This window comes from Dipodomys ordii, unplaced genomic scaffold (genome assembly GCF_000151885.1).
Source record: "Dipodomys ordii isolate 6190 unplaced genomic scaffold, Dord_2.0 Scaffold219, whole genome shotgun sequence".
NCBI classification, from domain to species: Eukaryota; Metazoa; Chordata; class Mammalia; order Rodentia; family Heteromyidae; genus Dipodomys; species Dipodomys ordii.
Genome location: NW_012267435.1, coordinates 1,761,684 through 1,775,395, shown reverse-complemented (window position 1 = coordinate 1,775,395; position 13,712 = coordinate 1,761,684).

Here is a 13,712-nt window from a genome sequence, read left to right as displayed (position 1 = left end):
GACATTTTCTCTACTACTTAAGCCAAAGTGCCACTTCCGGTTTTCTGAATGGTTTATTGGAGATAAGAGTCTCTTGGTCTTTCCTGCCTGGGCTGGCTTTGAACCGCAAACCTCAGATCTCAGCCTCCCAAATAGCTAGAATTACAGGTATGAGCCACTGGTACCCGGCCCTGAAGATGTGGTTTTTAAAAATAAATAATAAATCTGAAAGTTAGGAAATTAAACACATGAAACAAAAGGAATATATTTTAAAAATAAGGTCTAAGAACAGGAGCTGCCAAGAGATGGGCATTGAAGCTTTCCTTACAAATCAATTACTTACAAATTTCAATCAAGACAAACATGGTGGGAAAAACAAGCAAAGCTACAAAATAAGCGCAGTGATGACATAGAGCATGAGGGAATGCATTTTGTCACCCACAGGATCAGACATACAGCTAGTGTTCTTCCTGCTATGTTATTTCTCAATTTCAAACTGAGCTACAGCAACTTTATTTGCATAATAGTTGAATCAAATGAAATTAAAAGGACACTAGTCTTGCTTAATTGAGTAAGATTTTACCTTGTCCAGCTCAACAAAACAACTTCTCCATTGGCAGAGCCAAAAGAATATAGATAATGGCTACTTTAATACTTTTCTAGTTCAGATGGAAGTCATACTGAAAATATAGGCTTTGATTTTAGGAACCAACACAAGTAAATTCCTACAAGGAATATTTTACTTAATGAAGAAAGGAGGATTATTCCAGAATTAACAGCCACAAATCATTTCAATCTTACTGTTAAATGCAAAGATCCATTCATAAAATTGGCCAAATAGTAACTTCCAAAAACTCCTTCAGAAGTTGTTTCCATGTCAAATTTAAAGAACTTGAACAATTTACAAAGAATCCCATGGACTTTATAAAATACAGATATTTTCCAGTTCACATTGGTTCCATCATTTTTTCTACTATTTCATTATGATTATTTCATAATGGCATACAATTCAGAAACTAATCTCTCAGAAGGGTTCACTGACAATCCAATCACCTTCATGAATTTAATTATCTGTTTACAGGGCAACCTGTGTGTCAGCTAAAACTAGTTTATATAGCAAGTTTAAATATTCCAACTTCAAACACGGGAAATGATCAGAGGTAGGCAATGGCACATAATTGCAATATACTAAGGCAGCAAGTAAGTCATTCTTCAACCTACATAATCAGCTGCCATTAAGATCATATTCACAACCTTAACAAATAAATCTTTAATGAATAAATGAGAAAGGGAGATAAGACTTGTACTTGCAATTCTAGCTAAGGAATTATTAGATTCTTAAAAAGGCAAATGAGGAAAGTTAGAACAGAATTTTTAAAAATTTTATTTTATTGTAAAGATGCTGTACAGAGGGGTTACAGTTACCTGAGTAAGGCAATGAGTACATTTCTTGTTGAGCATTGTTACCCCCTCCCTTGTTGTTCTCCCACTATCCCTTTCCTCCCCCACTTCCTTCACTCCTCCTCCACCAAAGTTGTAAAGTTCATTTCCAATATACTGTCTTGTGGGTATCATTCTAGAACCATTTATCCTGATGTTGTAAAATCAAAGTAGTACTTTATTAAATGAGTTATTTTATACAATATGAACATCAATATAATTATAGTTGTAAAAAAATTTAACAAGGATGAACTGATTTTCAGATATCCAAATCAGAGTCAACTGTACATTTACATAGAATTGTCTTTGCAAGAAGCCCAAAAAGGAACAGCACAAAAATGATTGTTTCTGTAGCCGTTTTATTTGTGCTGGTTAACAATTTGTTAGAAAAGCAGCTGTTCTATGTGTCTCTTGTATACAAGTATATTCTGGCCTTAGTTTTTGCTAGGTTTACTTTTTGTTTGTGTTTGTTGGTCATGGGGCTCAAACTCAGGGCCTGTGCACTTTCCCTGGGATTTTACACTTAAGGCTAGCACTCTTCCACTATGAGGCACAGCTCCACTTCCATGGCCTTGGTTTTTGATCCAACTTGCTTTCAATATCTTTAGATTGGAAAATTGAGTCCATCAGTATTGACAGTTAAAATAGAGAATCATACAATAGTAGCTATCCTCTTATCCAGTTTTGGTTTTGTTTTTCCTTTGTTTGTCTACTTATCTAGCATAACGATTTTGTCCACATTTTTTTGTCAGTCATGGGGCTTGAACTCAGGGCCGAGTACTGTCCCTGAGTTCTTTTGCTCAAAGCGATTGCTCTACCACTTTGAGTCACAGCTCCACATCTGGTTTTCTAATGGTTAATTGTAGATAAGAGTCTCACAGACTTTCCTGGCCTGTCTGTCTTTGAACTAAGATCCTCAGATCTCAACCTCCTGAGTGGCTAGGATTACAGGCATGAGCCACCAGCACCTGGCTTTTCTCTACATTTTATATGTTCATGTTGCTCTTTGGTATGAATAAAAGTCTATAAGTGACTTCTGTAGTGCTGGTAATTTACTGGAAATAAATTGATTTACTTTACTTTGTTATAGAATGATTTTATTTTTCCTTAGTTGTGAATAAAAACTTGGCTGTATAGGGTATTCTGTATAAGCTCTTGTTAACTTTCACTGATTAAAATACATCATTCCAAGCCTTTTTAGCTTTTATGGTTTCTTTTGAGAAATCTTGTGTTATTCTGATAGGTTTCCCTATAAATGGCCTATCTTTTCTCATGTAGAGCCTTCGGGAACTGTAATTTAAGTTATTTGACTGAAGTGTTTACTGTAATATATCATGGAGTAGTTCTTTCCTACTGTGCTCTGGTTTACTTTTTCACACTTGAATTTACTAGTTCTCTTTGTCATACTTTAACTTACTTCAACCTGACTTCACCCCTAAGGGTCCTGAGCTTCCCCTACTGATGCAGGTATCAATAGGGTAACAAGTATGTCCTCTCCCAAGGACTCTTCTCCCAGCTCTTCTCTGTCCTCAGCTTTCCCTACCATCACCCTCCCTTTGTAAAGCCAACAGAGTAAGCTAAGCAACTTCATTTTGTACTTGGATTACAATTGAGTCTAGATTTCTGATTAACCTTACTTCTCTATTTCAGACCCAGCTACTAACCCTAAGAGAGCACAATAGGCACAGACTTGGGACTTGCCAGTGTGCTAGTCTTCTCCAGACACACCCCCTGTCATCTTTCAGAGGTACCAACTGCAGTCTGTTTTAGCATTACACAATGTCCTACCACCCTGATATAAAAATCCTTTCAAACATTATTCTAATTATACTATTGGGCTTATGGTCTCCAGGGTTTCCAGCCTCTTTCAACTTCTGTAAAACAAATAAATCTGTACTTTCTTGCTTGCCACTCTGACTCGTAGTTAATTCTTTCATACATGCACATATCATCTTTTTTTTGTTGGTCGTGGGGCCTGAACTCTGGGCCTGGGCACTGTCCCTCAGCTCTTCAGTTCAAGGCTAGTGCTGTACCACTTGAGCCACAGTGCCACTTCTGGCTTTTTCTGCTTGTGTGGAATGGAACTCAGGACCTTATGCATACAAGGCAAGCACCCTACTACTGAGCCACCTTCCCAGACCTGCACATATCATCTTTTTTTTTACTTATTGTACTTAAGATTTTATTTTTAAATTTGGTAACTTCAAGCCCAAGCCTTCCTTTTAGAAGGAAATCAGCAAATCATACTCATAGTTTCTCTTAACTCCTTTTTTTTTTAAAAAAATCTCTTTCCCAAATTATATTAAGTGAAGTAAGCCAGGCCCAAAGAAACATAGGTCCCATGGTTTCCCTTATTTGCAATATCTAGTATATGTCTGAGTCAAGCAGAAAAGGTCAGATAAGTTGATGTTAGGGAAATGAACCCTAAGATATGTATTCAAATGCTTTTTTTCTTTCATGCGATTGTTTCTAATGCATTTATAAGATTATTTCTTTGTTTCTTTGTATGTCCCTCCCCCACAGTATAACTCCTGCTTTCACTGTATTTGATGTCGGTATAATTTGTGGAGGGGAAGGGGAAAAACAAGTCGTTTAAATAAGGATACAGGTGGACCCGTTTCAACAATGAGAAGTACAAGTCCTTATGTCGAAAATGAACTTTACAACTTTGGTGGGGGGGGCGGGGAGGATTGGGTGGGGGGGCGGGGGGGGATAGGAAGGGATGGGAAGGGGAAACAAAGGAGGAGGCTACAATGCTTGATAAGAAATGTACTAATTATCTTGCCCATGTAATTGTAACCCCTCTGTACAATATTTTCACAATAAAAAATAAAAATAAATAAATACATTGAAACAATAGCAAGCAAGAAAAAAATCCCTTTCCCAATGTCAGCTACATTCCTTTTTTGATAAGTTTTTTATTGTGAAACTACTGTACTGGGGGGTTGCTTTGTATGTTCCTCCCCCACGGTATAACCCCGGTTTTCACTGTATTTGATGTTGGTATAATTTGGGGAGGGGAAGGGAAAAAACAAAATGTTTAAGTAGGGATACAGGTTGACCCATTGTAACAATGAGATGTACAAGACTCTAGGTAGAAAAATGAACTTTATAATTTAGGCAGGGATGGGGGGAGTATAGTTGTGGAGGTGGGAGGGAAGAGATGGTAAGGGAGAAACAAAGGAGGAGGCAACAATACTTGATAAGAAATGTACTCATTACTGCACATATCGTCTTAAATCAAATTGTCTACCTTACCTTAATTTCTGAAAGTTGTAGTCATTCGTGTTTGGAGACTTTCTTACAATATTTTGATAGAACTTGTGCTCTTTCGGGTACTTTGACACTATTATCTCTGTTGCTTTAGTTTGCATCAAACTTATGGTTTAACAGGAGTTTCCTTAAAATCTCACAAAACAACAAAATTCAGACCTTGTGGCTTGGCTCTGTGTTGATGCACCCTGTATGTACTTTTCAAGGCTTTGAAAAATCTGCCTTAGCTTTAACTTTGTGCTTGCATTGCATCCAGAGGTTACTCATAAGTGAGCACTTAGGGTTTATCTAAATCATTTCTGACCATGCATCTTATCTGGCATGCACATGGCTTTGTAAACCCCAACAGACATGGGTGATTGTGAATCCTCTAATTGGCCAAATAATTTGTCTTCTCCCTGTGTCCCTTAGGCTTCAGATTGTCTTTTGTATGTTTCCACCGAAATCTTTTGCCTCAGGCAGGTATATGATATATTTTAGCTTTTTCATTACTAAATAAGCCTAATAGTTCCTTGACTGGACGAATAGCTCAGTGGTAGAATGCCCACATTAGCAACAGATGGCCCTGATTTGAACACAAGAATTAAAAATAAGGACAAGACTTCCAGTTACTGAGCCAAGGACTCAGCTGTCTCCCCCTTGAGCCCCCTGGCTTCCTTATGCTCCCTCCATCCCAGCAGCTTTCTCCTCCCCCGTTTTCTCCCATAGCTGCCTGTCTCGGGCCATTTCCACTGAAGCAAAGGAATTGTATGTCCACTTTCCAGACCCTCTCTCCTTCAACCATTTTGCTGGCTCAAGTAAGGGTGATGGCTTGCTTCCTGCTGGCACTGAGGATTATATCCATATAAGAATTCAGCAGAGAATTGTTACGAAGATTTTTAACTACTGTCCTGCTATGGTACTATAGTTGAGCATCTTTAATATTGAGAAATAATTCAGCTATAGGGTGACCGGCAGTTCCTGGTAGCGATTGTACTGGCTGAGGACAGTCAGCTGAAGATTCATGTGTTTTAAATGCTGTGGTTCACTGAATTTTAAGTGAGGATTTCCTCGAAATGAGTATAAGTTCCCTTCTGTCCATTGTCAGAACTTTAAAAACCTCACAGTTTGTATAATGTGACCATTTGCGGCTTACTTTTAACTTGAACTAGTGTTAACTTCTTCAAGCAATAAGCTAAGAAGAGCTATACTTTCTAGTGTTCAATTCCCTCATTTAAACTGAGGTCAAGCACTAAGTGCCTGGCAGTGTCCAGACTGAAACAAAGCAATAATGTGACGTTTCAGTCTTGGTATCAAAGGCAAGCTATGTCCAGCTAGAAGCTCCCTCTACAAAGTCCCCTGCCCTAAAAGAATGTCACTGTTTTGAATTACCCATGGTAATCCAGAGAGAACAGGGTAGGGAAGGCAAGTAATAACAGCTGTGCCTCCCTAGTGGCACAGCTGTTGCCTTGGCTTGACCAGACATAAACTAGGTAGGGAATGTCAAAAAAAGGTTATGAGATCAGCCTAATATCAGATAAACTTGATAAAGGAACAAACATCAGACTAGACTCATCCATCCTGTAACTAACTGTAGAGTTTACAACTTAATAGTAATGGTTGCCTGATATCATTTGAAGTAACAGACTGGCTTTTATTTTGTTTTCCTCCAGTCTTAATGTTATATAATGTATTTAAACCCTTGTTTAAATAAAATAAAGCATGTTTTCAGAAATTATTTTAAAAAGTAAAATAATTGCCCACCTTTTTCTGCCTACTGTCAGGTCCAAATAGGGCTCAATAAAAAGGAATCTTGCATGAATCTTTCACCTGGTACCCAGAAAGACTGAAGTTGGGCCCCACAGAAAGGAGCATCTTCTATTACTTGTTCACCTACTGTTCAGAGAGCTTAGAATAATTGAAACCCTAGACTTACACTTATTATTGCAAATGAGGGAAACCTTGGGAAAAAACAACAGAGAAAAAGAAACTATATACAGGGTCTAATGAGAACCGCTTTTTTTTCCAAAAGTTGGAGTTCCTGTCAATGTTTCATTATATATAGTCCTTTGCACTAAGTGTTTGGGATCTTGAGATCCCCTGTTAAGAATGTCTTCTACATATTCTAGTTATTACAGATGAGGGAGATCATGTGACCTGCTTTTCTTTGTGTCAGGGTTACTTCACTTAATATAATTTCTCCCAAGTCTTTCCATTTCCTTATGAATGGAACAATGTTAGTCTTTCTGGTGGAAGATAGAATTCCATTGTGTAAATGTATCACACTTTCTTGATCCATTCATCAACTGAGGGGCTTTTGGGTTGGTTCCATATCTTGAATATAGTAAATAATGCTGTGATGAACATCGTCATACTGATGATGCTAAGTGAAACCAGCCCCATGATATAACTTTGTGTCCATTGCACAATAACTTCCTACTCATTCCTCTCTAACTGTTCTACTTTCTGTCTCTGTATTTGCCTATTAATATATGTTCTCCAAGTGGATGCACACAATAAATGCCCTGTCTTGCCTGGCATACATCTTTTTTTAAAAATTTTTTATTGTAGAGATACTGTACAGAGGGTTACAGTTACATGAGCAAGGTAATGAGTACACTTCCTATTGAGCATTGTTACCCCCCCTCCATTGTTTTCCCCCTACCATCCCTTCCCTCCCTACCTTCCCCGAGGTTCTTTTTTTTTTAATTGTGATTAAGTGATTACATAATTTCCCAAATTTCACAGTATTGTGGAATAATGATACTCATTTAAAGTCACAAGTTCATTCTAACTTTCCTGGAGCAAATTGTCTATCACAGTCTATAACATATAACGGTGTACACATATACACCATACATGTGATCAGCAGCATGGGGATATTTAGTAGTGATTTGACCAGATGAGTGGGAGTTCTTTGTTTCTTAAGTCCTGTTAGTTTTGTCGTATCACCTAACATTTTGGATTTAGCATCACTTATCAGGGAGACCATGTACCGTTTTGTCTGTTTGCTCTTGGCTTACCTCACTCAACATGATTCCTTCTAGCTCCATCCATTTCCCTGCAAATGCCATTATTTTGTCATTTCTAATGGCTGCATAATATTCCATTGTGTATAGATACCACAAGTTTTGAATCCATTCATCTGTGGTGGGGCATCTGGGTTGTTTCCATATCCTAGCTATTGTGAACTGTGCAGCAATAAACAGGGAGGTGTCCTTGTATATTGGTTCCTGTTGTTCAGGGTAGATGCCTAGAAGTGGTATGACTGGGTCGTAAGGGAGGTCAATCTTTAGCTTTCTAAGGACCCTCCAGATTGCTTTCCAAAGTGGTTGTAAAAGTATACATTCCCATCAGCAGTGTAATAGGGTTCCTCTTTCTCCACATCCCCTCCAGCATTTGTCCTTGGCTGATTTGTGGATGTGGGACATTCTGACTGGGGTGAGGTGGTATCTCAGGGTTGTCTTTATTTGCATTTCCTTCACCACCAGGGATGATGAACATTTCCTCATGTGTTTCTTTGCCTTTTTTTATTTCTTCATCTGAGAAGTCCCTCTTTAGTTCCCTTGCCCATTTAGTAATTGGTTTGTTACATTTGGGAGGGATTAGTTTCTTGAGTTCTCTGTATATATTGGATGTTAACCCCTTGTCTGATATATTGCTGGTAAATATTTTTTACCAATTAGTTGGTTGTCTTTCTAGTTTGGTTTCAATAGATTTAGCTGTGCAGAAGCTTTTTATTTTAAGGTAGTCTCATTTGTCGAGTCTCTCTCCAATTTGTTGTGAACTTGAGACTCTGTTCAGGAAGTTCCTTCCTGTGCCTATTAGTTCAAGTGTCTCTCCTACTCTGTCATGCAGTAGTTTCAGAGATTCAGGGTTAATGTTAAGGTCCTTAATCCATTTTAAGTTGATGTTGGTGCATGGTGATAGGCTGGGGTCCACTTTTAGTTTTCTGCATGTGGCCGCCCAGTTTTCCCAGCACAAGTGGTTGAAGAGGCTGTGTTTCTTTCATTGTATGTCTTTGGCTCCTTTGTCGAATATCAGCTGGCTGTAGGCCTGTGGATTTATTTCTGGATCTTCTATTCTGTTCCATTGGTCTTCGGGTCTGTTTTTGTGCCAGTACCATGCTGTCTTTGTTATTATAGTTCTGTAGTAGAGTTTGAAGTTCGGCATGGATAGCCCTCCCATATTGTCTTTATCCCCTAGAATTGTTTTGGCTATTCTAGGTCTTTTGTTGTTCCATATGAATTTTTGGACTGTTTTCTGTATTTAAGTGATGTACGTCATTGGGATTTTAATAGGAATTGCATTGAATTTGTATATTAATTTTGGCAGTATTACCATTTTCACTATATTAAGTCTGCCTATCCAAGAGCATGGGAGGTCTTTCCATTCCTATTGTCTTCTGCAATTTCTTTCTTTAACTTTTTATAGTTTTCATTAAATAGTTCTTTTACATCTTTGGTTAGGTTAATTCCTAAATATTTTATTTTTGGGAAGGTTATTTTGAATGGGGTTGCTCCCTTTATTTCCCTCTCTTCTTGTACATTGTCAGTGTACAGGAAGGCAACTGATTTTTGTGGGTTTATTTTGTATCCTGCTACTTTCTGGCATACATCTTAATCATCAGCATAATCATTCACATGACACTATATTTTAGTGTTTCCTTTATTAAGAAAGAATAATAATGCAGGTATGTTATGTTTTCATTAATCATTCCATCCATGTATGGACATTAAGGGTCTTTCTACATCATGGTTTTGTGAAAACCACAGGAAAATTAAGCTTTTCATAGAATGACAAACACTGATTCTAGTTATGGTCAGGATCTTGACTAGACGTTTCCGAGAAAGAGTAGAGTGGAAGCACCTGGAGCTTGGGGGAGAAGGATATGGGAGTTTGTTCACCAAAAGGAACAGTTTCACATGCAACATGACCATGTTCTGGAGATCCTATACACATCCCTGTGCACTGAACGACTGTAGTACAGGGTAGGTCTCATGTCAATTGTCCCTGTGTTGAAAATGATGACATTTCCTCATGGAAGTGTTTTCTGTTTTTCAAACCTGCAATCTGTGTGGGTTTTCCTCAATTCACAATGCTTTAGTAAATAGAAAACACATAGAGCAGCTGTGTTTGGCAATCAGCAGGCACTCAGTAATATTCCCTGTTCTAAATCAAATATACAATTGAGTCATTTTTAACTAGATGAGTCACATGGTGCCTCAGATCTCTGTTTCCTCAAGGCAGTAATTCATCTTGAAGGCACAGAAAGATACTGACTGCCAACTTGCCCATACCAGAGGCAGGGTCCTAAGGCTTCAAAGAAGGCTTGAGCTTTTATAGAAGTGACCCTGTAAACCATCAGCCATCCTGGACTGGTGTCCCCAGGCTCTAAACAGCTGGATTAAGACCAAGAAGGGGGTGGATGCTTCCTTTCCTGGAGTGGAAGTGGCTTCCTTTAATGTGAGCTTTAGGAGTGTCCCCCACTCTGTGACTGCCCTGTAGCAGGCAGGCTAGCACAGAGGCCACAGAAAGGTTCTGCCTACCACCGAGTTGCTTCTGCCTTATCTTGAAAATCTGAAGCCCAGTTTTGGAAAGTAACAAGAGAAATTGTCACCTCCAAACACTCACCAGGTCCAGAATTAAAGTTGAGGGGCAACAAGGCTGAGTGTTTGTGGAGCGTATTACTGTGAGAAGATCAGTGCACCCAAAAAGGGAGGTCGAGATCATGATGCTACTCAATGCTAGAAGTTAGACAGGTTCATGTATATTTCATCATGTACCATTTGTGGATACGTATAACCAGAGTAAAAAAAATTAACAACATATGGAGAAAAAATCTAGGAGGTTCATAGGATGCTGCATGCTCTTCCTCCTGATACTCTCACAGAATCTGTGCTTTCTTTTCTGTTATCCCAGATATCTCTGTCTCCTATTTCTCCAAACTGATAATGGAGGAACCAGACCAGATAGAGAACACAAGCATCTCTTCTCCCTTATGCCTACGTTTAATTCATGACTCCTTATTGCCCCAAACTTTCCCCCATGATAGTGTAAAACAGTGAAGAGAATCTATTTCTAAGCCATCTACATTTCCATAGTATGCATAACAGAGAAACCCTCACCTTATCATAGCCTGAACAGGCAACCTGCTTTTGTTAACCTTCCCTTGTCTTCCTGCAAGACCTGAGCTCAAGTAGCTCTCCTGTCTCATAAGTAAATATATTATGCCAACATTTTGTATGCTTTTCTACTCAGAAGGTTAAAACTATACACAAAAATTCATTTAAGGCTAGTCTGTAGGATTAATAGTCTTTATCTCTTTCTTTAAGACAACCAGTGTAACCATTACAAGTGCTTATTTTATGATATTCATTGTTTGGTATAAATTCTCTGATCATGGCCAATCTTAAGGTAACTGTGAAGTCACTGAGTATACATCTGAGAACAAGTGAATATGGTTGTATCATTCCATAATATTACCACAATACAGATAAAAAATGGAAACAACTTCAAGAGCACTGATAACAGAACATGCAATGAAATCTTTGGGCAGCAAATCTTTTGAGGAATTTCCATCAATATAATTTATTTTTACTGAAAGTACCCATAATTGAATAGGTAATTATGAGCTCAGAGAGTAGGGTCATAAGTGGCCTACAGAACATCTTTAGTCTTCATCTTCTTTCTTCATATACCATGTGACTCTGACCCAGAAGTCAACTCTCTACCACAAACAGGAAAGCAGCTGCTATAACCCTTCTTTAGCTCATCCTCAGGACTAAAATAAACATCCTGTTTCCCTAACATTATCTTTCCTTTAAACCTCAAGTCCTTTGTCCTAAAAGTACATTTCTTTTTTTTTTTGTCGGTCATGGGGCTTGAACTCTGGGCCTGGGTGCTGTCCCTCAGCTTTTCAGCTCAAGGCGAGCACTCTACCGCTTGAGCTACAATGCCACTTCCAGTTTTCTAGTGGTTTTTATTGGAGATAAGACTCTCACAGACTTTCCTGCCCGGGCTGGCTTTGAACCGTGATCCTCAGATCTCAGCCTACTGAGTAGCTAGGATTACAGGTGTGAGGCACGGTTGCCCTGCTTAAAAGTACATTTCTTGATTGAGACAGTCACCGTCAACTCTAGGTATGTTTGACCAGTGTAGCAATCCTAGTCTACTAACAATTCTACTCTTTTCTGCAGTATGAAACTATTTCTTTGTAGGAGGAGATCTTTTATTTCATGGGAGTAATTGTTGAGTAAGCCTTTGGTAATGTTCAATTGATAAAAGAGGTAAAGAAATGGTTGAATGGCTGTATGTAAAAATGTGTTTAAATAGTTATCTATATATGCATGCATGTATTTTTCAGTATTTAGAAAACCAACCAAATTTTAAGACACAAGAAAGAGCAACCAGGTAAATGAAATACTATAGTAAAAATAGCCAAATACTCTGGAAGAAGAAAAGACAAAGCTGGACACCAGTGGCTTATGCCTGACATCCTAGCTAAACATGAGGCTGAAATCTGAGCATCATGGTTCAAAGTCAGCCCAAGCAAGAAAGAATATGGCTCTTATCTACAATTAACCATAAAAAGGTGGAAATAGAGTGCTAGCTGTTTACTAACCAGAAAAGCTCAGTAAATAGTTCCCAGGTCTGAGTTCAAGTCTCAAGCAAACAAAAAAGAAAAAAATGCCAAAAGATTAAATAGAGAAACAAAAGTGAAGGAGAAGACAACAATAACCTGGAGCCTTTATAAAATAGTAGCACTAAATACATGCTATCTAAGTTTATAATATATGCAAGTGGTCATACTATCTTTAAAAGTTAATATCAACTTAAATTAAAAAAATCACTCAAATATTTACAAAAAACACTTTAAATATGTGTTTAAATAAGTCAAAAATAGAGGATGGAAAAGAAATAACACAAACAATCCAAATGAATTCTTAAAGCCAGAATTGTTATACACACTATTAATATGAGCACTTTGGAAGCTAAGGCAGTAGGATCTTGTGCTCAAGATTAATTGGGCTGCATCATAAGTGTAAGCCTAACAAGGATTGCATAGAGAATTTAATGACCCCTTGGTCTACGTAGACCATGTCTAAAAAAAAAAAGAGAAGAAGCTAGGAACCCCTGACACACAACTATAATTCTAGCTGTACAGGAGGCTGAGAGCTGAATATTTCAGTTGAAAACAAGCCTGGGATGAGAAATTCTACATGAGCCTTATCTCCAATCAATCAGCAAAAGGGTAGAACTTGGGTTATGGCATAGAAATAACTCAAGCTATGTTTTTAACCATAATACAATTAAAGCAGAAAGATCCAAGTGCCAATGGTCAAGCCTATACTCCTACCTACTCAGGAGATTTAGATCTGAGGAACATGGCTTGAATTAAGCCTTTAAAAAAGTCCATGAAATTCTTCAATGCTGTTAACAGGCAAAAAGCTGTAAGTGGAGATATGGCTCAAGTGGTAGAGCACCAGCTACTAGCAGAAAAAGGCAAGGAACTGCACCCCGTACCAGCACAAAGACAAAAAACAAAGGAAAAGAAACAGAAAGATACATGGAAGAAGTGGCACAGTGGCTCAAGTGGTAGAGTACAGCCTTGATCTGAAGAGCTGAAGGACAGCGCTCAGGCCCAGAGTTCAAGCCCCATGATCAACAAAAAAAGGATACATGAAAATATCTTCAAATGTTTTCTTTGAAAATTTTGTATTTACCAAGAACCAATGAGTCAAAATGGAAGATTCAATACAAATGGAATAGTAATTGCAACTGAATGAAAAGAAAAAATGTAACATATTAAAACATGTAGGATATAGAAGATAGGCTGGCCTCATTGCTCCAGCTTATCCTTTTGAGGGGCTCAAGACACCAGGGCAGCCAGAGCAAAGTTTAAGAGCTTTTATCTCCACAGAAAAATCTAGGCATAGTGGCACTTGCTTGTCATTCCAACTACACTTAAGCCATAAATAAGAGGAACACAATCCAATTCTGCCTAGGCAAAAAACAAGAACATAATACACACACACACA